Genomic DNA, 26,731 nt, shown 5'->3' on the forward strand with positions numbered 1-26,731 from the left:
TCAGAGCTCTCTGAAACAGTTTTTGGGCCACCAACATTTTCTGGACTTTAGGGGGTCTAGGATGCCTGTAAACCCCTTTTTTGGGCCTTCAAAGTTTTCAACCTTTTTGCAGGCCTAAGATGCATTTTAAGGCCTTTTTTGCCTGCTAACATATTCTGAACGTTCACGGGTGTAGGATGCATTTTCCGTGCCCAAAATATTTTTTGGAAATTCAGTCGTCTAGGATGCGGGTTAATGCCCCTTTCAGGATGCAAATGTTTTTGGGACATTCAGAGCTCTCTGACACCGTTTTTGGGCCACAAACATTTTCTGGACTTTAGGGGGTCTAGGATGTCTGTAAAACCCTTTTTTGGGCCTCCAAAGTTTTCAACTTTTTTGCAGGCCTTAGAGGCATTTTAAGGGCTTTTTTGGCTGCTAACATATACTGAACGTTCAGGGGTATAGGATTCATTTTTTCGTTCCCAATATATTTTTGGGATTTTCAGTGGTCTAGGATGCGGGTTAATGCCCCTTTCAGGCTGCAAATGTTTTTGGGACATGCAGAGCTCTCTGACACAGTTTTTGGGCCACCAATAATTTCTGGACTTTAGGGGCTCTAGGATGCCTGTAAACCCCTTTTTTGGGCATCCAAAGTTTTCAACCTTTTTGCAGGCCTAAGATGCATTTTAAGGCCTTTTTGGGCTGCTAAAATATACTGAACTTTCAGGGTGTAGGATGCATTTCCCGTGCCCAAAATATTTTTGGGAAATTCAGTGGTCTAGGATGTGGGTTAATGCCCCTTTCAGGCTGCAAATGTTTTTGGGACATTCAGAGCTCTCTGGCACAGATTTTGGGCCACCAACATTTTCTGGACTTTAGGGGGGCTAGGATGCCTGTAAACCCCTTTTTTGGGCCTTCAAAGTTTTCAACCTTTTTGCAGGCCTAAGATGCATTTTAAAGCCTTTTTTTGGGCTGCTATCATATTCTGAACTTTCAGGGGTGTAGGATGCATTTTTCGTGCCCAAAATATTTTTGAGAATTTCAGTGGTCTAGGATGCTGGTTAATGCCCCTTTCAAGCTGCAAATGTTTTTGGGGTTATTCAGAGCTCTCTGACAGTTTTTGGGCCACCAACATTTTCTGGCCTTTAGGGGGTCTAGGATATCTGTAAACCCCTTTTTTGGGCCTCCAAAGTTTTCAACCTTTTTGCAGGCCTAAGATGCATTTTAAGGCCTTTTTTGCCTGCTAACATATTCTGAACGTTCACGGGTGTAGGATGCATTTTCTGTGCCCAAAATATTTTTGGGAAATTCAGTCGTCTAGGATGCGGGTTAATGCCCCTTTCAGGCTGCAAATGTTTTTTGGACATTCAGAGCTCTCTGAAACAGTTTTTGGGCCACCAACATTTTCTGGGCTTTAGGGGGTCTAGGATGCCTGTAAACCCCTTTTTTGGGCCTTCAAAGTTTTCAACCTTTTTGCAGGCCTAAGATGCATTTTAAGGCCTTTTTGGGCTGCTAAAATATACTGAACTTTCAGGGTGTAGGATGCATTTCCCGTGCCCAAAATATTTTTGGGAAATTCAGTGGTCTAGGATGCGGGTTAATGCCCCTTTCAAGCTGCAAATGTTTTTGGGGTCATTCAGAGCTCTCTGACAGTTTTTGGGCCACCAACATTTTCTGGACTTTAGGGGGTCTAGGATGTCTGTAAACCCCTTTTTTGGGCCTCCAAAATTTTCAACCTTTTTGCAGGCCTAAGATGCATTTTAAGGCCTTTTTTGCCTGCTAACATATTCTGAACGTTCACGGGTGTAGGATGCATTTTCCGTGCCCAAAATATTTTTTGGAAATTCAGTCGTCTAGGATGCGGGTTAATGCCCCTTTCAGGATGCAAATGTTTTTGGGACATTCAGAGCTCTCTGACACCGATTTTGGGACACAAACATTTTCTGGACTTTAGGGGGTCTAGGATGTCTGTAAAGCCCTTTTTTGGGCCTCCAAAGTTTTCAACTTTTTTGCAGGCCTTAGAGGCATTTTAAGGGCTTTTTTGGCTGCTAACATATACTGAACGTTCAGGGGTATAGGATTCATTTTTTCGTTCCCAATATATTTTTGGGATTTTCAGTGGTCTAGGATGCGGGTTAATGCCCCTTTCAGGCTGCAAATGTTTTTGGGACATGCAGAGCTCTCTGACACAGTTTTTGGGCCACCAATAATTTCTGGACTTTAGGGGCTCTAGGATGCCTGTAAACCCCTTTTTTAGGCATCCAAAGTTTTCAACCTTTTTGCAGGCCTAAGATGCATTTTAAGGCCTTTTTGGGCTGCTAAAATATACTGAACTTTCAGGGTGTAGGATGCATTTCCCGTGCCCAAAATATTTTTGGGAAATTCAGTGGTCTAGGATGCGGGTTAATGCCCCTTTCAGGCTGCAAATGTTTTTGGGACATTCAGAGCTCTCTGGCACAGTTTTTGGGCCACCAACATTTTCTGGACTTTAGGGGGGCTAGGATGCCTGTAAACCCCTTTTTTGGGCCTTCAAAGTTTTCAACCTTTTTGCAGGCCTAAGATGCATTTTAAGGCCTTTTTTTGGGCTGCTATCATATTCTGAACTTTCAGGGGTGTAGGATGCATTTTTCGTGCCCAAAATATTTTTGAGAATTTCAGTGGTCTAGGATGCTGGTTAATGCCCCTTTCAAGCTGCAAATGTTTTTGGGGTCATTCAGAGCTCTCTGACAGTTTTTGGGCCACCAACATTTTCTGGACTTTAGGGGGTCTAGGATGTCTGTAAACCCCTTTTTTGGGCCTCCAAAGTTTTCAACCTTTTTGCAGGCCTAAGATGCATTTTAAGGCCTTTTTTGCCTGCTAACATATTCTGAACGTTCACGGGTGTAGGATGCATTTTCTGTGCCCAAAATATTTTTGGGAAATTCAGTCGTCTAGGATGCGGGTTAATGCCCCTTTCAGGCTGCAAATGTTTTTTGGACATTCAGAGCTCTCTGAAACAGTTTTTGGGCCACCAACATTTTCTGGACTTTAGGGGGTCTAGGATGCCTGTAAACCCCTTTTTTGGGCCTTCAAAGTTTTCAACCTTTTTGCAGGCCTAAGATGCATTTTAAGGCCTTTTTTGCCTGCTAACATATTCTGAACGTTCACGGGTGTAGGATGCATTTTCCGTGCCCAAAATATTTTTTGGAAATTCAGTCGTCTAGGATGCGGGTTAATGCCCCTTTCAGGATGCAAATGTTTTTGGGACATTCAGAGCTCTCTGACACCGTTTTTGGGACACAAACATTTTCTGGACTTTAGGGGGTCTAGGATGTCTGTAAAGCCCTTTTTTGGGCCTCCAAAGTTTTCAACTTTTTTGCAGGCCTTAGAGGCATTTTAAGGGCTTTTTTGGCTGCTAACATATACTGAACGTTCAGGGGTATAGGATTCATTTTTTCGTTCCCAATATATTTTTGGGATTTTCAGTGGTCTAGGATGCGGGTTAATGCCCCTTTCAGGCTGCAAATGTTTTTGGGACATGCAGAGCTCTCTGACACAGTTTTTGGGCCACCAATAATTTCTGGACTTTAGGGGCTCTAGGATGCCTGTAAACCCCTTTTTTGGGCATCCAAAGTTTTCAACCTTTTTGCAGGCCTAAGATGCATTTTAAGGCCTTTTTGGGCTGCTAAAATATACTGAACTTTCAGGGTGTAGGATGCATTTCCCGTGCCCAAAATATTTTTGGGAAATTCAGTGGTCTAGGATGCGGGACATGCCCCTTTCAGGCTGCAAATGTTTTTGGGACATTCAGAGCTCTCTGGCACAGTTTTTGGGCCACCAACATTTTCTGGACTTTAGGGGGGCTAGGATGCCTGTAAACCCCTTTTTTGGGCCTTCAAAGTTTTCAACCTTTTTGCAGGCCTAAGATGCATTTTAAGGCCTTTTTTTGGGCTGCTATCATATTCTGAACTTTCAGGGGTGTAGGATGCATTTTTCGTGCCCAAAATACTTTTGAGAATTTCAGTGGTCTAGGATGCTGGTTAATGCCCCTTTCAAGCTGAAAATGTTTTTGGGGTCATTCAGAGCTCTCTGACAGTTTTTGGGCCACCAACATTTTCTGGACTTTAGGGGGTCTAGGATGTCTGTAAACCCCTTTTTTGGGCCTCCAAAGTTTTCAACCTTTTTGCAGGCCTAAGATGCATTTTAAGGCCTTTTTTGCCTGCTAACATATTCTGAACGTTCACGGGTGTAGGATGCATTTTCCGTGCCCAAAATATTTTTTGGAAATTCAGTCGTCTAGGATGCGGGTTAATGCCCCTTTCAGGATGCAAATGTTTTTGGGACATTCAGAGCTCTCTGACACCGTTTTTGGGCCACAAACATTTTCTGGACTTTAGGGGGTCTAGGATGTCTGTAAAGCCCTTTTTTGGGCCTCCAAAGTTTTCAACTTTTTTGCAGGCCTTAGAGGCATTTTAAGGGCTTTTTTGGCTGCTAACATATACTGAACGTTCAGGGGTATAGGATTCATTTTTTCGTTCCCAATTTATTTTTGGGATTTTCAGTGGTCTAGGATGCGGGTTAATGCCCCTTTCAGGCTGCAAATGTTTTTGGGACATGCAGAGCTCTCTGACACAGTTTTTGGGCCACCAATAATTTATGGACTTTAGGGGCTCTAGGATGCCTGTAAACCCCTTTTTTGGGCATCCAAAGTTTTCAACCTTTTTGCAGGCCTAAGATGCATTTTAAGGCCTTTTTGGGCTGCTAAAATATACTGAACTTTCAGGGTGTAGGATGCATTTCCCGTGCCCAAAATATTTTTGGGAAATTCAGTGGTCTAGGATGCGGGTTAATGCCCCTTTCAGGCTGCAAATGTTTTTGGGACATTCAGAGCTCTCTGGCACCGTTTTTGGGCCACCAACATTTTCTGGACTTTAGGTGGGCTAGGATGCCTGTAAACCCCTTTTTTGGGCCTTCAAAGTTTTCAACCTTTTTGCAGGCCTAAAATGCATTTTAAGGCCTTTTTTTGGGCTGCTATCATATTCTGAACTTTCAGGGGTGTAGGATGCATTTTTCGTGCCCAAAATATTTTTGAGAATTTCAGTGGTCTAGGATGCTGGTTAATGCCCCTTTCAAGCTGCAAATGTTTTTGGGGTCATTCAGAGCTCTCTGACAGTTTTTGGGCCACCAACATTTTCTGGACTTTAGGGGGTCTAGGATGTCTGTAAACCCCTTTTTTGGGCCTCCAAAGTTTTCAACCTTTTTGCAGGCCTAAGATGCATTTTAAGGCCTTTTTTGCCTGCTAACATATTCTGAACGTTCACGGGTGTAGGATGCATTTTCTGTGCCCAAAATATTTTTGGGAAATTCAGTCGTCTAGGATGCGGGTTAATGCCCCTTTCAGGCTGCAAATGTTTTTTGGACATTCAGAGCTCTCTGAAACAGTTTTTGGGCCACCAACATTTTCTGGACTTTAGGGGGTCTAGGATGCCTGTAAACCCCTTTTTTGGGCCTTCAAAGTTTTCAACCTTTTTGCAGGCCTAAGATGCATTTTAAGGCCTTTTTTGCCTGCTAACATATTCTGAACGTTCACGGGTGTAGGATGCATTTTCCGTGCCCAAAATATTTTTTGGAAATTCAGTCGTCTAGGATGCGGGTTAATGCCCCTTTCAGGATGCAAATGTTTTTGGGACATTCAGAGCTCTCTGACACCGTTTTTGGGACACAAACATTTTCTGGACTTTAGGGGGTCTAGGATGTCTGTAAAGCCCTTTTTTGGGCCTCCAAAGTTTTCAACTTTTTTGCAGGCCTTAGAGGCATTTTAAGGGCTTTTTTGGCTGCTAACATATACTGAACGTTCAGGGGTATAGGATTCATTTTTTCGTTCCCAATATATTTTTGGGATTTTCAGTGGTCTAGGATGCGGGTTAATGCCCCTTTCAGGCTGCAAATGTTTTTGGGACATGCAGAGCTCTCTGACACAGTTTTTGGGCCACCAATAATTTCTGGACTTTAGGGGCTCTAGGATGCCTGTAAACCCCTTTTTTGGGCATCCAAAGTTTTCAACCTTTTTGCAGGCCTAAGATGCATTTTAAGGCCTTTTTGGGCTGCTAAAATATACTGAACTTTCAGGGTGTAGGATGCATTTCCCGTGCCCAAAATATTTTTGGGAAATTCAGTGGTCTAGGATGCGGGACATGCCCCTTTCAGGCTGCAAATGTTTTTGGGACATTCAGAGCTCTCTGGCACAGTTTTTGGGCCACCAACATTTTCTGGACTTTAGGGGGGCTAGGATGCCTGTAAACCCCTTTTTTGGGCCTTCAAAGTTTTCAACCTTTTTGCAGGCCTAAGATGCATTTTAAGGCCTTTTTTTGGGCTGCTATCATATTCTGAACTTTCAGGGGTGTAGGATGCATTTTTCGTGCCCAAAATACTTTTGAGAATTTCAGTGGTCTAGGATGCTGGTTAATGCCCCTTTCAAGCTGAAAATGTTTTTGGGGTCATTCAGAGCTCTCTGACAGTTTTTGGGCCACCAACATTTTCTGGACTTTAGGGGGTCTAGGATGTCTGTAAACCCCTTTTTTGGGCCTCCAAAGTTTTCAACCTTTTTGCAGGCCTAAGATGCATTTTAAGCTCTTTTTTGCCTGCTAACATATTCTGAACGTTCACGGGTGTAGGATGCATTTTCTGTGCCCAAAATATTTTTGGGAAATTCAGTCGTCTAGGATGCGGGTTAATGCCCCTTTCAGGCTGCAAATGTTTTTTGGACATTCAGAGCTCTCTGAAACAGTTTTTGGGCCACCAACATTTTCTGGACTTTAGGGGGTCTAGGATGCCTGTAAACCCCTTTTTTGGGCCTTCAAAGTTTTCAACCTTTTTGCAGGCCTAAGATGCATTTTAAGGCCTTTTTTGCCTGCTAACATATTCTGAACGTTCACGGGTGTAGGATGCATTTTCCGTGCCCAAAATATTTTTTGGAAATTCAGTCGTCTAGGATGCGGGTTAATGCCCCTTTCAGGATGCAAATGTTTTTGGGACATTCAGAGCTCTCTGACACCGTTTTTGGGCCACAAACATTTTCTGGACTTTAGGGGGTCTAGGATGTCTGTAAAGCCCTTTTTTGGGCCTCCAAAGTTTTCAACTTTTTTGCAGGCCTTAGAGGCATTTTAAGGGCTTTTTTGGCTGCTAACATATACTGAACGTTCAGGGGTATAGGATTCATTTTTTCGTTCCCAATATATTTTTGGGATTTTCAGTGGTCTAGGATGCGGGTTAATGCCCCTTTCAGGCTGCAAATGTTTTTGGGACATGCAGAGCTCTCTGACACAGTTTTTGGGCCACCAATAATTTCTGGACTTTAGGGGCTCTAGGATGCCTGTAAACCCCTTTTTTGGGCATCCAAAGTTTTCAACCTTTTTGCAGGCCTAAGATGCATTTTAAGGCCTTTTTGGGCTGCTAAAATATACTGAACTTTCAGGGTGTAGGATGCATTTCCCGTGCCCAAAATATTTTTGGGAAATTCAGTGGTCTAGGATGCGGGACATGCCCCTTTCAGGCTGCAAATGTTTTTGGGACATTCAGAGCTCTCTGGCACAGTTTTTGGGCCACCAACATTTTCTGGACTTTAGGGGGGCTAGGATGCCTGTAAACCCCTTTTTTGGGCCTTCAAAGTTTTCAACCTTTTTGCAGGCCTAAGATGCATTTTAAGGCCTTTTTTTGGGCTGCTATCATATTCTGAACTTTCAGGGGTGTAGGATGCATTTTTCGTGCCCAAAATACTTTTGAGAATTTCAGTGGTCTAGGATGCTGGTTAATGCCCCTTTCAAGCTGAAAATGTTTTTGGGGTCATTCAGAGCTCTCTGACAGTTTTTGGGCCACCAACATTTTCTGGACTTTAGGGGGTCTAGGATGTCTGTAAACCCTTTTTTTGGGCCTCCAAAGTTTTCAACCTTTTTGCAGGCCCAAGATGCATTTTAAGGCCTTTTTTGCCTGCTAACATATTCTGAACGTTCACGGGTGTAGGATGCATTTTCTGTGCCCAAAATATTTTTGGGAAATTCAGTCGTCTAGGATGCGGGTTAATGCCCCTTTCAGGCTGCAAATGTTTTTTGGACATTCAGAGCTCTCTGAAACAGTTTTTGGGCCACCAACATTTTCTGGACTTTAGGGGGTCTAGGATGTCTGTAAACCCATTTTTTGGGCCTTCAAAGTTTTCAACCTTTTTGCAGGCCTAAGATGCATTTTAAGGCCTTTTTTGCCTGCTAACATATTCTGAACGTTCACGGGTGTAGGATGCATTTTCCGTGCCCAAAATATTTTTTGGAAATTCAGTCGTCTAGGATGCGGGTTAATGCCCCTTTCAGGATGCAAATGTTTTTGGGACATTCAGAGCTCTCTGACACCGTTTTTGGGCCACAAACATTTTCTGGACTTTAGGGGGTCTAGGATGTCTGTAAAGCCCTTTTTTGGGCCTCCAAAGTTTTCAACTTTTTTGCAGGCCTTAGAGGCATTTTAAGGGCTTTTTTGGCTGCTAACATATACTGAACGTTCAGGGGTATAGGATTCATTTTTTCGTTCCCAATATATTTTTGGGATTTTCAGTGGTCTAGGATGCGGGTTAATGCCCCTTTCAGGCTGCAAATGTTTTTGGGACATGCAGAGCTCTCTGACACAGTTTTTGGGCCACCAATAATTTCTGGACTTTAGGGGCTCTAGGATGCCTGTAAACCCCTTTTTTGGGCATCCAAAGTTTTCAACCTTTTTGCAGGCCTAAGATGCATTTTAAGGCCTTTTTGGGCTGCTAAAATATACTGAACTTTCAGGGTGTAGGATGCATTTCCCGTGCCCAAAATATTTTTGGGAAATTCAGTGGTCTAGGATGCGGGTTAATGCCCCTTTCAGGCTGCAAATGTTTTTGGGACATTCAGAGCTCTCTGGCACAGTTTTTGGGCCACCAACATTTTCTGGACTTTAGGGGGGCTAGGATGCCTGTAAACCCCTTTTTTGGGCCTTCAAAGTTTTCAACCTTTTTGCAGGCCTAAGATGCATTTTAAGGCCTTTTTTTGGGCTGCTATCATATTCTGAACTTTCAGGGGTGTAGGATGCATTTTTCGTGCCCAAAATATTTTTGAGAATTTCAGTGGTCTAGGATGCTGGTTAATGCCCCTTTCAAGCTGCAAATGTTTTTGGGGTCATTCAGAGCTCTCTGACAGTTTTTGGGCCACCAACATTTTCTGGACTTTAGGGGGTCTAGGATGTCTGTAAACCCCTTTTTTGGGCCTCCAAAGTTTTCAACCTTTTTGCAGGCCTAAGATGCATTTTAAGGCCTTTTTTGCCTGCTAACATATTCTGAACGTTCACGGGTGTAGGATGCATTTTCTGTGCCCAAAATATTTTTGGGAAATTCAGTCGTCTAGGATGCGGGTTAATGCCCCTTTCAGGCTGCAAATGTTTTTTGGACATTCAGAGCTCTCTGAAACAGTTTTTGGGCCACCAACATTTTCTGGACTTTAGGGGGTCTAGGATGCCTGTAAACCCCTTTTTTGGGCCTTCAAAGTTTTCAACCTTTTTGCAGGCCTAAGATGCATTTTAAGGCCTTTTTTGCCTGCTAACATATTCTGAACGTTCACGGGTGTAGGATGCATTTTCCGTGCCCAAAATATTTTTTGGAAATTCAGTCGTCTAGGATGCGGGTTAATGCCCCTTTCAGGATGCAAATGTTTTTGGGACATTCAGAGCTCCGTGACACCGTTTTTGGGCCACAAACATTTTCTGGACTTTAGGGGGTCTAGGATGTCTGTAAAGCCCATTTTTTGGGCCTCCAAAGTTTTCAACTTTTTTGCAGGCCTTAGAGGCATTTTAAGGGCTTTTTTGGCTGCTAACATATACTGAACGTTCAGGGGTATAGGATTCATTTTTTCGTTCCCAATATATTTTTGGGATTTTCAGTGGTCTAGGATGCGGGTTAATGCCCCTTTCAGGCTGCAAATGTTTTTGGGACATGCAGAGCTCTCTGACACAGTTTTTGGGCCACCAATAATTTCTGGACTTTAGGGGCTCTAGGATGCCTGTAAACCCCTTTTTTGGGCATCCAAAGTTTTCAACCTTTTTGCAGGCCTAAGATGCATTTTAAGGCCTTTTTGGGCTGCTAAAATATACTGAACTTTCAGGGTGTAGGATGCATTTCCCGTGCCCAAAATATTTTTGGGAAATTCAGTGGTCTAGGATGCGGGTTAATGCCCCTTTCAGGCTGCAAATGTTTTTGGGACATTCAGAGCTCTCTGGCACAGTTTTTGGGCCACCAACATTTTCTGGACTTTAGGGGGGCTAGGATGCCTGTAAACCCCTTTTTTGGGCCTTCAAAGTTTTCAACCTTTTTGCAGGCCTAAGATGCATTTTAAGGCCTTTTTTTGGGCTGCTATCATATTCTGAACTTTCAGGGGTGTAGGATGCATTTTTCGTGCCCAAAATATTTTTGAGAATTTCAGTGGTCTAGGATGCTGGTTAATGCCCCTTTCAAGCTGCAAATGTTTTTGGGGTCATTCAGAGCTCTCTGACAGTTTTTGGGCCACCAACATTTTCTGGACTTTAGGGGGTCTAGGATGTCTGTAAACCCCTTTTTTGGGCCTCCAAAGTTTTCAACCTTTTTGCAGGCCTAAGATGCATTTTAAGGCCTTTTTTGCCTGCTAACATATTCTGAACGTTCACGGGTGTAGGATGCATTTTCCATGCCCAAAATATTTTTTGGAAATTCAGTCGTCTAGGATGCGGGTTAATGCCCCTTTCAGGATGCAAATGTTTTTGGGACATTCAGAGCTCTCTGACACCGTTTTTGGGCCACAAACATTTTCTGGACTTTAGGGGGTCTAGGATGTCTGTAAAGCCCTTTTTTGGGCCTCCAAAGTTTTCAACTTTTTTGCAGGCCTTAGAGGCATTTTAAGGGCTTTTTTGGCTGCTAACATATACTGAACATTCAGGGGTATAGGATTCATTTTTTCGTTCCCAATATATTTTTGGGATTTTCAGTGGTCTAGGATGCGGGTTAATGCCCCTTTCAGGCTGCAAATGTTTTTGGGACATGCAGAGCTCTCTGACACAGTTTTTGGGCCACCAATAATTTCTGGACTTTAGGGGCTCTAGGATGCCTGTAAACCCCTTTTTTGGGCATCCAAAGTTTTCAACCTTTTTGCAGGCCTAAGATGCATTTTAAGGCCTTTTTGGGCTGCTAAAATATACTGAACTTTCAGGGTGTAGGATGCATTTCCCGTGCCCAAAATATTTTTGGGAAATTCAGTGGTCTAGGATGCGGGTTAATGCCCCTTTCAGGCTGCAAATGTTTTTGGGACATTCAGAGCTCTCTGGCACAGTTTTTGAGCCACCAACATTTTCTGGACTTTAGGGGGGCTAGGATGCCTGTAAACCCCTTTTTTGGGCTTTCAAAGCTTTCAACCTTTTTGCAGGCCTAAGATGCATTTTAAGGCCTTTTTTTGGGCTGCTATCATATTCTGAACTTTCAGGGGTGTAGGATGCATTTTTCGTGCCCAAAATATTTTTGAGAATTTCAGTGGTCTAGGATGCTGGTTAATGCCCCTTTCAAGCTGCAAATGTTTTTGGGGTCATTCAGAGCTCTCTGACAGTTTTTGGGCCACCAACATTTTCTGGACTTTAGGGGGTCTAGGATGTCTGTAAACCCCTTTTTTGGGCCTCCAAAGTTTTCAACCTTTTTGCAGGCCTAAGATGCATTTTAAGGCCTTTTTTGCCTGCTAACATATTCTAAACGTTCACGGGTGTAGGATGCATTTTCTGTGCCCAAAATATTTTTGGGAAATTCAGTCATCTAGGATGCGGGTTAATGCCCCTTTCAGGCTGCAAATGTTTTTTGGACATTCAGAGCTCTCTGAAACAGTTTTTGGGCCACCAACATTTTCTGGACTTTAGGGGGTCTAGGATGCCTGTAAACCCCTTTTTTGGGCCTTCAAAGTTTTCAACCTTTTTGCAGGCCTAAGGTGCATTTTAAGGCCTTTTTTGCCTGCTAACATATTCTGAACGTTCACGGGTGTAGGATGCATTTTCCGTGCCCAAAATATTTTTTGGAAATTCAGTCGTCTAGGATGCGGGTTAATGCCCCTTTCAGGATGCAAATGTTTTTGGGACATTCAGAGCTCTCTGACACCGTTTTTGGGCCACAAACATTTTCTGGACTTTAGGGGGTCTAGGATGTCTGTAAAGCCCTTTTTTGGGCCTCCAAAGTTTTCAACTTTTTTGCAGGCCTTAGAGGCATTTTAAGGGCTTGTTTGGCTGCTAACATATACTGAACGTTCAGGGGTATAGGATTCATTTTTTCGTTCCCAAAATATTTTTGGGATTTTCAGTGGTCTAGGGTGCGGGTTAATGCCCCTTTCAGGCTGCAAATGTTTTTGGGACATGCAGAGCTCTCTGACACAGTTTTTGGGCCACCAATAATTTCTGGACTTTAGGGGCTCTAGGATGCCTGTAAACCCCTTTTTTGGGCATCCAAAGTTTTCAACCTTTTTGCAGGCCTATGATGCATTTTAAGGCCTTTTTGGGCTGCTAAAATATACTGAACTTTCAGGGTGTAGGATGCATTTCCCGTGCCCAAAATATTTTTGGGAAATTCAGTGGTCTAGGATGCGGGTTAATGCCCCTTTCAGGCTGCAAATGTTTTTGGGACATTCAGAGCTCTCTGGCACAGTTTTTGGGCCACCAACATTTTCTGGACTTTAGGGGGGCTAGGATGCCTGTAAACCCCTTTTTTGGGCCTTCAAAGTTTTCAACCTTTTTGCAGGCCTAAGATGCATTTTAAGGCCTTTTTTTGGGCTGCTATCATATTCTGAACTTTCAGGGGTGTAGGATGCATTTTTCGTGCCCAAAATATTTTTGAGAATTTCAGTGGTCTAGGATGCTGGTTAATGCCCCTTTCAAGCTGCAAATGTTTTTGGGGTCATTCAGAGCTCTCTGACAGTTTTTGGGCCACCAACATTTTCTGGACTTTAGGGGGTCTAGGATGTCTGTAAACCCCTTTTTTGGGCCTCCAAAGTTTTCAACCTTTTTGCAGGCCTAAGATGCATTTTAAGGCCTTTTTTGCCTGCTAACATATTCTAAACGTTCACGGGTGTAGGATGCATTTTCTGTGCCCAAAATATTTTTGGGAAATTCAGTCATCTAGGATGCGGGTTAATGCCCCTTTCAGGCTGCAAATGTTTTTTGGACATTCAGAGCTCTCTGAAACAGTTTTTGGGCCACCAACATTTTCTGGACTTTAGGGGGTCTAGGATGCCTGTAAACCCCTTTTTTGGGCCTTCAAAGTTTTCAACCTTTTTGCAGGCCTAAGATGCATTTTAAGGCCTTTTTTGCCTGCTAACATATTCTGAACGTTCACGGGTGTAGGATGCATTTTCCGTGCCCAAAATATTTTTTGGAAATTCAGTCGTCTAGGATGCGGGTTAATGCCCCTTTCAGGATGCAAATGTTTTTGGGACATTCAGAGCTCTCTGACACCGTTTTTGGGCCACAAACATTTTCTGGACTTTAGGGGGTCTAGGATGTCTGTAAAGCCCTTTTTTGGGCCTCCAAAGTTTTCAACTTTTTTGCAGGCCTTAGAGGCATTTTAAGGGCTTGTTTGGCTGCTAACATATACTGAACGTTCAGGGGTATAGGATTCATTTTTTCGTTCCCAAAATATTTTTGGGATTTTCAGTGGTCTAGGGTGCGGGTTAATGCCCCTTTCAGGCTGCAAATGTTTTTGGGACATGCAGAGCTCTCTGACACAGTTTTTGGGCCACCAATAATTTCTGGACTTTAGGGGCTCTAGGATGCCTGTAAACCCCTTTTTTGGGCATCCAAAGTTTTCAACCTTTTTGCAGGCCTATGATGCATTTTAAGGCCTTTTTGGGCTGCTAAAATATACTGAACTTTCAGGGTGTAGGATGCATTTCCCGTGCCCAAAATATTTTTGGGAAATTCAGTGGTCTAGGATGCGGGTTAATGCCCCTTTCAGGCTGCAAATGTTTTTGGGACATTCAGAGCTCTCTGGCACAGTTTTTGGGCCACCAACATTTTCTGGACTTTAGGGGGGCTAGGATGCCTGTAAACCCCTTTTTTGGGCCTTCAAAGTTTTCAACCTTTTTGCAGGCCTAAGATGCATTTTAAGGCCTTTTTTTGGGCTGCTATCATATTCTGAACTTTCAGGGGTGTAGGATGCATTTTTCGTGCCCAAAATATTTTTGAGAATTTCAGTGGTCTAGGATGCTGGTTAATGCCCCTTTCAAGCTGCAAATGTTTTTGGGGTCATTCAGAGCTCTCTGACAGTTTTTGGGCCACCAACATTTTCTGGACTTTAGGGGGTCTAGGATGTCTGTAAACCCCTTTTTTGGGCCTCCAAAGTTTTCAACCTTTTTGCAGGCCTAAGATGCATTTTAAGGCCTTTTTTGCCTGCTAACATATTCTGAACGTTCACGGGTGTAGGATGCATTTTCTGTGCCCAAAATATTTTTGGGAAATTCAGTCGTCTAGGATGCGGGTTAATGCCCCTTTCAGGCTGCAAATGTTTTTTGGACATTCAGAGCTCTCTGAAACAGTTTTTGGGCCACCAACATTTTCTGGACTTTAGGGGGTCTAGGATGCCTGTAAACCCCTTTTTTGGGCCTTCAAAGTTTTCAACCTTTTTGCAGGCCTAAGATGCATTTTAAGGCCTTTTTTGCCTGCTAACATATTCTGAACGTTCACGGGTGTAGGATGCATTTTCCGTGCCCAAAATATTTTTTGGAAATTCAGTCGTCTAGGATGCGGGTTAATGCCCCTTTCAGGATGCAAATGTTTTTGGGACATTCAGAGCTCTCTGACACCGTTTTTGGGCCACAAACATTTTCTGGACTTTAGGGGGTCTAGGATGTCTGTAAAGCCCATTTTTTGGGCCTCCAAAGTTTTCAACTTTTTTGCAGGCCTTAGAGGCATTTTAAGGGCTTTTTTGGCTGCTAACATATACTGAACGTTCAGGGGTATAGGATTCATTTTTTCGTTCCCAATATATTTTTGGGATTTTCAGTGGTCTAGGATGCGGGTTAATGCCCCTTTCAGGCTGCAAATGTTTTTGGGACATGCAGAGCTCTCTGACACAGTTTTTGGGCCACCAATAATTTCTGGACTTTAGGGGCTCTAGGATGCCTGTAAACCCCTTTTTTGGGCATCCAAAGTTTTCAACCTTTTTGCAGGCCTAAGATGCATTTTAAGGCCTTTTTGGGCTGCTAAAATATACTGAACTTTCAGGGTGTAGGATGCATTTCCCGTGCCCAAAATATTTTTGGGAAATTCAGTGGTCTAGGATGCGGGTTAATGCCCCTTTCAGGCTGCAAATGTTTTTGGGACATTCAGAGCTCTCTGGCACAGTTTTTGGGCCACCAACATTTTCTGGACTTTAGGGGGGCTAGGATGCCTGTAAACCCCTTTTTTGGGCCTTCAAAGTTTTCAACCTTTTTGCAGGCCTAAGATGCATTTTAAGGCCTTTTTTTGGGCTGCTATCATATTCTGAACTTTCAGGGGTGTAGGATGCATTTTTCGTGCCCAAAATATTTTTGAGAATTTCAGTGGTCTAGGATGCTGGTTAATGCCCCTTTCAAGCTGCAAATGTTTTTGGGGTCATTCAGAGCTCTCTGACAGTTTTTGGGCCACCAACATTTTCTGGACTTTAGGGGGTCTAGGATGTCTGTAAACCCCTTTTTTGGGCCTCCAAAGTTTTCAACCTTTTTGCAGGCCTAAGATGCATTTTAAGGCCTTTTTTGCCTGCTAACATATTCTGAACGTTCACGGGTGTAGGATGCATTTTCCATGCCCAAAATATTTTTTGGAAATTCAGTCGTCTAGGATGCGGGTTAATGCCCCTTTCAGGATGCAAATGTTTTTGGGACATTCAGAGCTCTCTGACACCGTTTTTGGGCCACAAACATTTTCTGGACTTTAGGGGGTCTAGGATGTCTGTAAAGCCCTTTTTTGGGCCTCCAAAGTTTTCAACTTTTTTGCAGGCCTTAGAGGCATTTTAAGGGCTTTTTTGGCTGCTAACATATACTGAACATTCAGGGGTATAGGATTCATTTTTTCGTTCCCAATATATTTTTGGGATTTTCAGTGGTCTAGGATGCGGGTTAATGCCCCTTTCAGGCTGCAAATGTTTTTGGGACATGCAGAGCTCTCTGACACAGTTTTTGGGCCACCAATAATTTCTGGACTTTAGGGGCTCTAGGATGCCTGTAAACCCCTTTTTTGGGCATCCAAAGTTTTCAACCTTTTTGCAGGCCTAAGATGCATTTTAAGGCCTTTTTGGGCTGCTAAAATATACTGAACTTTCAGGGTGTAGGATGCATTTCCCGTGCCCAAAATATTTTTGGGAAATTCAGTGGTCTAGGATGCGGGTTAATGCCCCTTTCAGGCTGCAAATGTTTTTGGGACATTCAGAGCTCTCTGGCACAGTTTTTGAGCCACCAACATTTTCTGGACTTTAGGGGGGCTAGGATGCCTGTAAACCCCTTTTTTGGGCTTTCAAAGCTTTCAACCTTTTTGCAGGCCTAAGATGCATTTTAAGGCCTTTTTTTGGGCTGCTATCATATTCTGAACTTTCAGGGGTGTAGGATGCATTTTTCGTGCCCAAAATATTTTTGAGAATTTCAGTGGTCTAGGATGCTGGTTAATGCCCCTTTCAAGCTGCAAATGTTTTTGGGGTCATTCAGAGCTCTCTGACAGTTTTTGGGCCACCAACATTTTCTGGACTTTAGGGGGTCTAGGATGTCTGTAAACCCCTTTTTTGGGCCTCCAAAGTTTTCAACCTTTTTGCAGGCCTAAGATGCATTTTAAGGCCTTTTTTGCCTGCTAACATATTCTAAACGTTCACGGGTGTAGGATGCATTTTCTGTGCCCAAAATATTTTTGGGAAATTCAGTCATCTAGGATGCGGGTTAATGCCCCTTTCAGGCTGCAAATGTTTTTTGGACATTCAGAGCTCTCTGAAACAGTTTTTGGGCCACCAACATTTTCTGGACTTTAGGGGGTCTAGGATGCCTGTAAACCCCTTTTTTGGGCCTTCAAAGTTTTCAACCTTTTTGCAGGCCTAAGATGCATTTTAAGGCCTTTTTTGCCTGCTAACATATTCTGAACGTTCACGGGTGTAGGATGCATTTTCCGTGCCCAAAATATTTTTTGGAAATTCAGTCGTCTAGGATGCGGGTTAATGCCCCTTTCAGGATGCAAATGTTTTTGGGACATTCAGAGCTCTCTGACACCGTTTTTGGGCCACAAACATTTTCTGGACTTTAGGGGGTCTAGGATGTCTGTAAAGCCCTTTTTTGGGCCTCCAAAGTTTTCAACTTTTTTGCAGGCCTTAGAGGCATTTTAAGGGCTTGTTTGGCTGCTAACATATACTGAACGTTCAGGGGTATAGGATTCATTTTTTCGTTCCCAAAATATTTTTGGGATTTTCAGTGGTCTAGGGTGCGGGTTAATGCCCCTTTCAGGCTGCAAATGTTTTTGGGACATGCAGAGCTCTCTGACACAGTTTTTGGGCCACCAATAATTTCTGGACTTTAGGGGCTCTAGGATGCCTGTAAACCCCTTTTTTGGGCATCCAAAGTTTTCAACCTTTTTGCAGGCCTATGATGCATTTTAAGGCCTTTTTGGGCTGCTAAAATATACTGAACTTTCAGGGTGTAGGATGCATTTCCCGTGCCCAAAATATTTTTGGGAAATTCAGTGGTCTAGGATGCGGGTTAATGCCCCTTTCAGGCTGCAAATGTTTTTGGGACATTCAGAGCTCTCTGGCACAGTTTTTGGGCCACCAACATTTTCTGGACTTCAGGGGGGCTAGGATGCCTGTAAACCCCTTTTTTGGGCCTTCAAAGTTTTCAACCTTTTTGCAGGCCTAAGATGCATTTTAAGGCCTTTTTTTGGGCTGCTATCATATTCTGAACTTTCAGTGGTGTAGGATGCATTTTTCGTGCCCAAAATATTTTTGAGAATTTCAGTGGTCTAGGATGCGGGTTAATGCCCCTTTCAGGCTGCAAATGTTTTTTGGACATTCAGAGCTCTCTGAAACAGTTTTTGGGCCACCAACATTTTCTGGACTTTAGGGGGTCTAGGATGCCTGTAAACCCCTTTTTTGGGCCTTCAAAGTTTTCAACCTTTATGCAGTCCTAAGATGCATTTTAAGGCCTTTTTTGCCTGCTAACATATTCTGAACGTTCACGGGTGTAGGATGCATTTTCCGTGCCCAAAATATTTTTTGGAAATTCAGTCGTCTAGGATGCGGGTTAATGCCCCTTTCAGGATGCAAATGTTTTTGGGACATTCAGAGCTCTCTGACACCGTTATTGGGCCACAAACATTTTCTGGACTTTAGGGGGTCTAGGATGTCTGTAAAGCCCTTTTTTGGGCCTCCAAAGTTTTCAACTTTTTTGCAGGCCTTAGAGGCATTTTAAGGGCTTTTTTGGCTGCTAACATACACTGAACGTTCAGGGGTATAGGATTCATTTTTTCGTTCCCAATATATTTTTGGGATTTTCAGTGGTCTAGGATGCGGGTTAATGCCCCTTTCAGGCTGCAAATGTTTTTGGGACATGCAGAGCTCTCTGACACAGTTTTTGGGCCACCAATATTTTCTGGACTTTAGGGGCTCTAGGATGCCTGTAAACCCCTTTTTTGGGCATCCAAAGTTTTCAACCTTTTTGCAGGCCTAAGATGCATTTTAAGGCCTTTTTGGGCTGCTAAAATATACTGAACTTTCAGGGTGTAGGATGCATTTCCCGTGCCCAAAATATTTTTGGGAAATTCAGTGGTCTAGGATGCGGGTTAATGCCCCTTTCAGGCTGCAAATGTTTTTGGGACATTCAGAGCTCTCTGGCACAGTTTTTGGGCCACCAACATTTTCTGGACTTTAGGGGGGCTAGGATGCCTGTAAACTCCTTTTTTGGGCCTTCAAAGTTTTCAACCTTTTTGCAGGCCTAAGATGCATTTTAAGGCCTTTTTTTGGGCTGCTATCATATTCTGAACTTTCAGGGGTGTAGGATGCATTTTTCGTGCCCAAAATATTTTTGAGAATTTCAGTGGTCTAGGATGCTGGTTAATGCCCCTTTCAAGCTGCAAATGTTTTTGGGGTCATTCAGAGCTCTCTGACAGTTTTTGGGCCACCAACATTTTCTGGACTTTAGGGGGTCTAGGATGTCTGTAAAGCCCTTTTTTGAGCCTCCAAAGATTTCAACCTTTTTGCAGGGCTTAGATGCATTTTCAGGGCTTTTTTGGCTGCTAACATATACTGAACGTTCAAGGGTATAGGATTCATTTTTTCGTTCCCAAAATATTTTTGGGAAATTCAGTGGTCTAGGATGCGGGTTAATGCCCCTTTCAGGCTGCACATGTTTTTGGGACATTCAGAGCTCTCTGACACAGTTTTTGGGCCACCAACATTTTCTGGACTTTAGGGGCTCTAGGATGCCTATAAACCCCTTTTTTGGGCATCCAAAGTTTTCAACCTTTTTGCAGGCCTAAGATGCATTTTAAGGCCTTTTTGGGCTGCTAACATATACTGAACTTTCAGGGTGTAGGATGCATTTTCCGTGCCCAAAATATTTTTGGGAAATTCAGTGGTCTAGGATGCGGGTTAATGCCCCTTTCAGGCTGCAAATGTTTTTGGGACATTCAGAGCTCTCTGACACAGTTTTTGGGCCACCAACATTTTCTGGACTTTAGGGGGTCTAGGATGTCTGTAATCCCCTTTTTTGGGCCTCCAAAGTTTTCAACCTTTTTGCAGGCCTAAGATGCATTTTAAGGCCTTTTTTGCCTGCTAACAAATTCTGAACGTTCACGGGTGTAGGATGCATTTTCCGTGCCCAAAATATTTTTGGGAAATTCAGTCGTCTAGGATGCAGGTTAATGCCCCTTTCAGGCTGCAAATGTTTTTGGGACATTCAGAGCTCTCTGACACAGTTTTTGGGCCACAAACATTTTCTGGACTTTAGGGGGTCTAGGATGTCTGTAAAGCCCTTTTTTGGGCCTCCAAAGTTTTCAATGTTTTTACAGGCCTTAGATGCATTTTAAGGGTTTTTTTGGCTGCTAACATATACTGAACGTTCAAGGGTATAGGATTCATTTTTTCGTCCCCAATATATTTTTGGGATTTTCAGTGGTCTAGGATGCGGGTTAATGCCCCTTTCAGGCTGCAAATGTTTTTGGGACATTCAGAGCTCTCTGACACAGTTTTTGGGCCACCAATATTTTCTGGACTTTAGGGGCTCTAGGATGCCTGTAAACCCCTTTTTTGGGCATCCAAAGTTTTCAACCTTTTTGCAGGCCTAAGATGCATTTTAAGGCCTTTTTGGGCTGCTAACATATACTGAACTTTCAGGGTGTAGGATGCATTTTCCGTGCCCAAAATATTTTTGGGAAATTCAGTGGTCTAGTATGCGGGTTAATGCCCCTTTTAGGCTGCAAATGTTTTTGGGACATTCAGAGCTCTCTGACACAGATTTTGGTCCACCAACATTTTCTGGACTTTAGGGGGTCTAGGATGCTTGTAAACCCCTTTTTATGGGCCTTCAAAGTTTTCAACCTTTTTGCAGGCCTAAGATGCATTTTAAGGCCTTTTTTTGGGCTGCTATCATATTCTGAATTTTCAGGGGTGTAGGATGCATTTTTCGTGCCCAAAATATTTTTGAGAATTTCAGTGGTCTAGGATGCGGGTTAATGCCCCTTTCAAGCTGCAAATGTTTTTGGGTCATTCAGAGCTCTCTGACAGTTTTTGGGCCACCAACATTTTCTGGACTTTAGGGGGTCTAGGATGTCTGTAAACCCCTTTTTTGGGCCTCCAAAGTTTTCAACCTTTTTGCAGGCCTAAGATGCATTTTAAGCCCTTTTTGGGGTGCTAACATATACTGAACTTTCAGGGTGTAGGATGCATTTTCCGTGCCCAAAACATTTTTGGGAAATTCAGTGGTCTAGGATGTGGGTTAATGCCCCTTTCAGGCTGCAAATGTTTTTTGGACATTCAGAGCTCTCTGACACAGTTTTTGGGCCACCAACATTTTCTGGACTTTAGGGGGTCTAGGATGCCTGTAAACCCCTTTTTTGGGCCTTCAAAGTTTTCAACCTTTTTGCAGGCCTAAGATGCATTTTAAGGCCTTTTTTGCCTGCTAACATATTCTGAACGTTCACGGGTGTAGGATGCATTTTCCGTGCCCAAAATATTTTTTGGAAATTCAGTCGTCTAGGATGCGGGTTAATGCCCCTTTCAGGATGCAAATATTTTTGGGACATTCAGAGCTCTCTGACACCGTTTTTGGGCCACAAACATTTTCTGGACTTTAGGGGGTCTAGGATGTCTGTAAAGCCCTTTTTTGGGCCTCCAAAGTTTTCAACTTTTTTGCAGGCCTTAGAGGCATTTTAAGGGCTTTTTTGGCTGCTAACATATACTGAACGTTCAGGGGTATAGGATTCATTTTTTCGTTCCCAATATATTTTTGGGATTTTCAGTGGTCTAGGATGCGGGTTAATGCCCCTTTCAAGCTGCAAATGTTTTTGGGACATTCAGAGCTCTCTGACACAGTTTTTGGGCCATCAATAATTTCTGGACTTTAGGGGCTCTAGGATGCCTGTAAACCCCTTTTTTGGGCATCCAAAGTTTTCAACCTTTTTGCAGGCCTAAGATGCAATTTAAGGCCTTTTTGGGCTGCTAACATATACTGAACTTTCAGGGTGTAGGATGCATTTTCCGTGCCCAAAATATTTTTGGGAAATTCAGTGGTCTAGGATGCTGGTTAATGCCCCTTTCAAGCTGCAAATGTTTTTGGGTCATTCAGAGCTCTCTGACAGTTTTTGGGCCACCAACATTTTCTGGACTTGAGGGGCTCTAGGATGCCTGTAAACCCCTTTTTTGGGCATCCAAAGTTTTCAACCTTTTTGCAGGCCTAAGATGCATTTTAAGGCCTTTTTGGGCTGCTAACATATACTGAACTTTCAGGGTGTAGGATGCATTTCCCGTGCCCAAAATATTTTTGGAAAATTCAGTGGTCTAGGATGCGGGTTAATGCCCCTTTCAGGCTGCAAATGTTTTTGGGACATTCAGAGCTCTCTGACACAGTTTTTGGGCCACCAATATTTTCTGGACTTGTGGGGCTCTAGGATGCCTGTAAACGCCTTTTTTGGGCATCCAAAGTTTTCAACCTTTTTGCAGGCCTAAGATGCATTTTAAGGCCTTTTTGGGCTGCTAACATATACTGAACTTTCAGGGTGTGTAGGATGCATTTCCCGTGCCCAAAACATTTTTGGGAAATTCAGTGGTCTAGGATGCATGTTAATGCCCCTTTCAGGCTGCAAATGTTTTTGGGACATTCAGAGCTCTCTGGCACAGTTTTTGGCCCACCTACATTTTCTGGACTTTAGGGGGGCTAGGATGCCTGTAAACCCCTTTTTTGGGCCTTCAAAGTTTTCAACCTTTTTGCAGGCCTAAGATGCATGTTAAGGCCTTTTTTTGGGCTGCTATCATATTCTGAACTTTCAGGGGTGTAGGGTGCATTTTTCGTGCCCAAAATATTTTTGAGAATTTCAGTGGTCTAGGATGCTGGTTAATGCCCCTTTCAAGCTGCAAATGTTTTTGGGGTCATTCAGAGCTCTCTGACAGTTTTTGTGCCACAAACATTTTCTGGACTTTAGGGGGTCTAGGATGTCTGTAAAGCCCTTTTTTGGGCCTCCAAAGTTTTCAACCTTTTTGCAGTCCTTAGTTGCATTTTAAGGCCTATTTTGGGCTGCTAACATATACTGAACTTTCAGGGTGTAGGATGCATTTTCCGTGCCCAAAATATTTTTGGGAAATTCAGTGGTCTAGGATGCGGGTTAATGCCCCTTTCAGGATGCAAATGTTTTTGGGACATTCAGAGCTCTCTGACACAGTTTTTGGGCCACCAACATTTTCTGGACTTTAGGGGGTCTAGGATGCCTGTAAACCCCTTTTTGGGCCTTCAAAGTTTTCAACCTTTTTGCAGGCCTAAGATGCATTTTAAGGTCTTTTTTGCCTGCTAACATATTCTGAACGTTCACGGGTGTAGGATGCATTTTCCGTGCCCAAAATATTTTTGGGAAATTCAGTCGTCTAGGATGCGGGTTAATGCCCCTTTCAGGCTGCAAATGTTTTTGGGACATTCAGAGCTCTCTGACACAGTTTTTGGGCCACAAACATTTTCTGGACTTTAGGGGGTCTAGGATGTCTGTAAAGCCCTTTTTTGGGCCTCCAAAGATTTCAACCTTTTTGCAGGCCTTAGATGCATTTTCAGGGCTTTTTTGGCTGCTAACATATACTGAACGTTCAAGGGTATAGGATTCATTTTTTCGTTCCCAAAATATTTTTGGGAAATTCAGTGGTCTAGGATGCGGGTTAATGCCCCTTTCAGGCTGCACATGTTTTTGGGACATTCAGAGCTCTCTGACACAGTTTTTGGGCCACCAACATTTTCTGGACTATAGGGGATCTAGGATGCCTATAAACCCCTTTTTTGGGCATCCAAAGTTTTCAACCTTTTTGCAGGCCTAAGATGCATTTTAAGGCCTTTTTGGGCTGCTAACATATACTGAACTTTCAGGGTGTAGGATGCATTTTCCGTGCCCAAAATATTTTTGGGAAATTCAGTGGTCTAGGATGCGGGTTAATGCCCCTTTCAGGCTGCAAATGTTTTTTGGACATTCAGAGCTCTCTGACACAGTTTTTGGGCCACCAACATTTTCTGGACTTTAGGGGCTCTAGGATGCCTGTAAACCCCTTTTTTGGGCATCCAAAGTTTTCAACCTTTTTGCAGGCCTAAGATGCATTTTAAGGCCTTTTTGGGCTGCTAACATATACTGAACGTTCAGGGGTATAGGATTCATTTTTTCGTTCCCAATATATTTTTGGGAAATTCAGTGGTCTAGGATGCTGGTTAATGCCCCTTTCAAGCTGCAAATGTTTTTGGGTCATTCAGAGCTCTCTGACAGTTTTTGGGCCACCAACATTTTCTGGACTTTAGGGGGTCTAGGATGTCTGTAAAGCCCTTTTTTGGGCATCCAAAGTTTTCAACCTTTTTGCAGGCCTAAGATGCATTTTAAGGCCTTTTTGGGCTGCTAACATATACTGAACTTTCAGGGTGTAGGATGCATTTTCCGTGCCCAAAATATTTTTGGGAAATTCAGTGGTCTAGGATGCTGGTTAATGCCCCTTTCAAGCTGCAAATGTTTTTGGGTCATTCAGAGCTCTCTGACAGTTTTTGGGCCACCAACATTTTCTGGACTTGAGGGGCTCTAGGATGCCTGTAAACCCCTTTTTTGGGCATCCAAAGTTTTCAACCTTTTTGCAGGCCTAAGATGCATTTTAAGGCCTTTTTGGGCTGCTAACATATACTGAGCTTTCAGGGTGTAGGATGCATTTCCCGTGCCCAAAATATTTTTGGGAAATTCAGTGGTCTAGGATGCGGGTTAATGCCCCTTTCAGGCTGCAAATGTTTTTGGGACATTCAGAGCTCTCTGACACAGTTTTTGGGCCACCAATATTTTCTGGACTTGAGGGGCTCTAGGATGCCTGTAAACCCCTTTTTTGGGCATCCAAAGTTTTCAACCTTTTTGCAGGCCTAAGATGCATTTTAAGGCCTTTTTGGGCTGCTAACATATACTGAACTTTCAGGGTGTGTAGGATGCATTTCCCGTGCCCAAAATATTTGTGGGAAATTCAGTGGTCTAGGATGCGGGTTAATGCCCCTTTCAGGCTGCAAATGTTTTTGGGACATTCAGAGCTCTCTGGCACAGTTTTTGGCCCACCAACATTTTCTGGACTTTAGGGGGGCTAGGATGCCTGTAAACCCCTTTTTTGGGCCTTCAAAGTTTTCAACCTTTTTGCAGGCCTAAGATGCATTTTAAGGCCTTTTTTTGGGCTGCTATCATATTCTGAACTTTCAGGGGTGTAGGGTGCATTTTTCGTGCCCAAAATATTTTTGAGAATTTCAGTGGTCTAGGATGCTGGTTAATGCCCCTTTCAAGCTGCAAATGTTTTTGGGGTCATTCAGAGCTCTCTGACAGTTTTTGGGCCACCAACATTTTCTGGACTTTAGGGGGTCTAGGAAGTCTGTAAACCCATTTTTTGGGCCTCCAAAGTTTTCAACCTTTTTGCAGGCCTAAGATGCATTTTAAGGCCTTTTTTGCCTGCTAACATATTCTGAACGTTCACGGGTGTAGGATGCATTTTCCGTGCCCAAATTATTTTTTGGAAATTCAGTCGTCTAGGATGCGGGTTAATGCCCCTTTCAGGCTGCAAATGTTTTTGGGACATTCAGAGCTCTCTGACACAGTTTTTGGGCCACAAACATTTTCTGGACTTTAGGGGGTCTAGGATGTCTGTAAAGCCCTTTTTTGGGCCTCCAAAGTTTTCAATGTTTTTACAGGCCTTAGATGCATTTTAAGGGTTTTTTTGGCTGCTAACATATACTGAACGTTCAAGGGTATAGGATTCATTTTTTCGTCCCCAATATATTTTTGGGATTTTCAGTGGTCTAGGATGCGGGTTAATGCCCCTTTTAGGCTGCAAATGTTTTTGGGACATTCAGAGCTCTCTGACACAGTTTTTGGGCCACCAACATTTTCTGGACTTTAGGGGATCTAGGATGCTTGTAAACCCCTTTTTTTGGGCATCCAAAGTTTTCAACCTTTTTGCAGGCCTAAGATGCATTTTAAGGCCTTTTTTTGGGCTGCTATCATATTCTGAATTTTCAGGGGTGTAGGATGCATTTTTCGTGCCCAAAATATTTTTGAGAATTTCAGTGGTCTAGGATGCGGGTTAATGCCCCTTTCAAGCTGCAAATGTTTTTGGGTCATTCAGAGCTCTCTGACAGTTTTTGGGCCACCAACATTTTCTGGACTTTAGGGGGTCTAGGATGTCTGTAAACCCCTTTTTTGGGCCTCCAAAGTTTTCAACCTTTTTGCAGGCCTAAGATGCATTTTAAGGCCTTTTTTGCCTGCTAACATATTCTGAACGTTCACGGGTGTAGGATGCATTTTCCGTGCCCAAAATATTTTTTGAAAATTCAGTCGTGTAGGATGCGGGTTAATGCCCCTTTCAGGCTGCAAATGTTTTTGGGATATTCAGAGCTCTCTGACACAGTTTTTGAGCCACAAACATTTTCTGGACTTTAGGGGGTCTAGGATGTCTGTAAAGCCCTTTTTTGGGCCTCCAAAGTTTTCAACTTTTTTGCAGCCCTTAGAGGCATTTTAAGGGCTTTTTTTCCTGCTAACATATACTGAACGTTCAGGGGTATAGGATTCATTTTTTCGTTCCCAATATATTTTTGGGATTTTCAGTGGTCTAGGATGCGGGTTAATGCCCCTTTCAGGCTGCAAATGTTTTTGGGACATTCAGAGCTCTCTGACACAGTTTTTGGGCCACAAACATTTTCTGGACTTTAGGGGGTCTAGGATGTCTGTAAAGCCCTTTTTTGGGCCTCCAAAGATTTCAACCTTTTTGCAGGCCTTAGATGCATTTTCAGGGCTTTTTTGGCTGCTAACATGTACTGAACGTTCAAGGGTATAGGATTCATTTTTTCGTTCCCAAAATATTTTTGGGAAATTCAGTGGTCTAGGATGCGGGTTAATGCCCCTTTCAGGCTGCAAATGTTTTTGGGACATTCAGAGCTCTCTGACACAGTTTTTGGGCCACCAACATTTTCTGGACTTTAGGGGCTCTAGGATGCCTATAAACCCCTTTTTTGGGCAT

This window comes from Ambystoma mexicanum, chromosome 14, assembly GCF_040938575.1.
Source record: "Ambystoma mexicanum isolate Mex_15411 chromosome 14, UKY_AmexF1_1, whole genome shotgun sequence".
Taxonomy (NCBI): domain Eukaryota; kingdom Metazoa; phylum Chordata; class Amphibia; order Caudata; family Ambystomatidae; genus Ambystoma; species Ambystoma mexicanum.